Source organism: Nilaparvata lugens, chromosome 4 (genome assembly GCF_014356525.2).
Source record: "Nilaparvata lugens isolate BPH chromosome 4, ASM1435652v1, whole genome shotgun sequence".
Lineage (NCBI taxonomy): Eukaryota > Metazoa > Arthropoda > Insecta > Hemiptera > Delphacidae > Nilaparvata > Nilaparvata lugens.
In genome coordinates this window covers 25,767,905-25,771,362 of record NC_052507.1, presented here as the reverse complement: position 1 = coordinate 25,771,362, position 3,458 = coordinate 25,767,905, and positions in this window count along the sequence as shown.

Below are 3,458 nucleotides of genomic sequence, written 5' to 3'. Positions count from 1 at the left end.
TACAGAAGCTCAGCTGGGGTGTAATAATGTTGTGTTAGAAGGAATTTGAAATAACGCCAAAGATACGTCCAAAATTAGCGGTTTTTTGCGTTTTCTCAGTTCTTTCATTAAGTAATAGACAGAAAATGTTCAAATTTGATACAGAGGTTTAGCTAGGGTTTAAAAATTTTGTGATGAGGTGACTTTAATATTTCATCAAAGATACGCTCAAAATCAGCGTTTTTCCAACGTTTTTCTCAGCTATTCTGCGTTTTCTCAGTACTTTGACATTCTGATGGAATGAAGCGTGCTCAAATGAAAAATGCAGGCGAGCGAAGCGAGCCCGCTGATCTCATTTTTGGACGATCCAGTCGAGGGTCCAGGGGGCGGAGCCCCCTGGCTAGACGGTTATGACGAACGAAGCGAGCCTGACGACTAGAACACAATAGTTGAGCTTTTATGACATTAAATATATAAATATCAACTACTTATGTGCCAACTACTTAATAATGTCCAGGTTAATTTTCATCATGAAAGTACTGTTATCTTTGAAGCACCTTATTATAATTTATCTTCACCTCAAGCAGTTTTGCTCCAGGCTCAAGTTCCTGTGCTGTTTTTTTTATTGCAAAAAAATCATTCTCAACTGACAATGAATAATCTCAGGGAATACAAAATGAAACATTGAATTTCGGAAATACAATTCACAGGTTCTAGTGCAACTCAACTTTCACATTACTTACACAATGACAAAGGATACCAGTTAGTAGTAATTATGGTACATTTGAACCCATGGAATATTGGATTCTGTACTCAAAGTTCTTTGTTTCTATTGTTGGCGCATAATTCATAGGACGATCATAGGATGCGGCAAACTAAAAAGTAAGACTTTTCGCCGGTAAAGATCGTTTGTAGAAGATAATTTCGTTTCGATTAATAACAATTTGCGGCGAGACTGAGGGATAACAACACAATCGGAAGCAAACACATGCTCCGCCGCCGGCTGGAAGCCTCTTGATAACTTTATTCCGTCGGACACAACTGACACGCCCTACGGAGAACTTGCCAATGCCTTTTCTCACTCACTCCCGAACTTGATCACTCTCTCTCTCTCTCTCCCTATCAACTCTCCAAGACTATCATCTCTCCAAAGACCGTTGAACTTACAGATTGCTGATGTTGATGCCCTCTAGGCAAGCCTATGGAACCGTAATGAAATAAATCAAAATGCCTCTCATAGGAACTGTGAGCAAAATATTAAAAATTCATACATGTGATTGCATGTATCATATTTTCAAAGAGAACGACAATTTGAATTTTGAATATTTAAATTGATAATTGAAGAGTAGAGATGAATTGATGGTTGTATTGATAACTGGTGTAATTGAAGGTTTCAAATGATAAAATATTTTTTCCTACAGTTACCTTGAAAAGTGGCCATTCCTGAACTGATTACAGAACGCAAAGAATCACTTTTCCGCTCTAGTGCGGGAAAAATTTTTTCTGCACTCCAGATTTGCAACATGGCAACACAAAATAGTTGGTGGGTTATATGGAGGAAAACAAAAATTAAGTTGATAACAATAAATGACTGAGGTTAGATTTAGATAAGAATCATTTCAATGTCTACCCTACATTTATGATAAAATCCCAATCTAGAAATACAAAACAAGAATAATGTTTATCTAAATCATAATAAAATAATCATCATTTACGAATTCTCATCATTTAATGATAATAATTATCAATAGAAAAAAACTATCATTCATGATGAGAATTCGTAAATGATGATTATTTTATTATGATTCAGATAAACAATTGCAAGCAATGAGAAAAGTAGCAAATATTCATAATAAAATTCGAATTTTGTGGTTAAATGATTTTTCATAAATAAAAAGTATAGATTTTAAATAAATAAAAAACATAAGAATACCACAATAAATATTCTCTGTTGTCTATGTTATTTTTATAAATATTTTTCAGTTTACTTTGAGCATTTATCTCGGTAATTTGAGCTGAAGTCTAAATTCCTGAATACTGTTTCTGTAGTTTTTAGCTGGATGGAACAAACTCAGGTACGATTCTTCCCGCTAGGTCGCGCGCTTATCGGTTCAGCCATCTTGCAGCCATACCAGTCAGCTGTTCGCGTGTATTTTGAATGTGAATTTTTTTGTTCTATCTCTATTTTTTCTGATTCTTGAATGAATAAAAATGAGAACTTTGGCTGAGAATTTTCAACTTCAATTGGATTATTAATTTTTTAATGAATTAAGATTGTTATTAATAGCAGCATCACACACACAAACATTTGATGGATTTCAGCCATCATTTTACCCATAATTATACACACTTTTCATATTCAATGGTAACTGTAGGAAAAATTTAATGTGAAATACGTGCGCAAAGTTCCTCTGCTGCACTCAAGAAGCCATTCCGCCCTCGCCTATGGCTCAGGCTTAAACGTTTCTTTTGGTGCAGAAAACTGTCACTTTGCGCACTAGTTGCACAAATAACTATTTTCCTACAGGTACCTTGGAAAGTGAGCAGCTCTGCACTGATTGCAGGCCGCAAAGAATCACTTTTCCGCTCTAGTACGCAAAGTATTACTTTGTGTATTATCTTGCAGCCATCCCAATCAACTGTTGACATTGTTCACATGTATTTTGAATGTGAAATTGTTCTATCTTTATTTTTTATGATCTTCAAATAAATAAAAATGAGAACTCATTAAATTATACATTTTGAATATTATTAATTAATGTTATCATTTCAAATAATACTTTTTTCATTCATAAATTGATTGGTTGGAAAATTATTTAGGAATTGAGATTTACTCAAAATAAATCAAAATGCCTCTCATAGGAACTGTGAGCAAAATATTAAAAATTCATACATGTGATTGCATGTATCATATTTTCAAAGAGAACGACAATTTGAATTTTGAATATTTAAATTGATAATTGAAGAGTAGAGATGAATTGATGGTTGTATTGATAACTGGTGTAATTGAAGGTTTCAAATGATAAAATATTTTTCCTACAGTTACCTTGAAAAGTGGCCATTCCTGAACTGATTACAGAACGCAAAGAATCACTTTTCCGCTCTAGTGCGGGAAAAATTTTTCTGCACTCCAGATTTGCAACATGGCAACACAAAATAGTTGGTGGGTTATATGGAGGAAAACAAAAATTAAGTTGATAACAATAAATGACTGAGGTTAGATTTAGATAAGAATCATTTCAATGTCTACCCTACATTTATGATAAAATCCCAATCTAGAAATACAAAACAAGAATAATGTTTATCTAAATCATAATAAAATAATCATCATTTACGAATTCTCATCATTTAATGATAATAATTATCAATAGAAAAAAACTATCATTCATGATGAGAATTCGTAAATGATGATTATTTTATTATGATTCAGATAAACAATTGCAAGCAATGAGAAAAGTAGCAAATATTCATAATAAAAT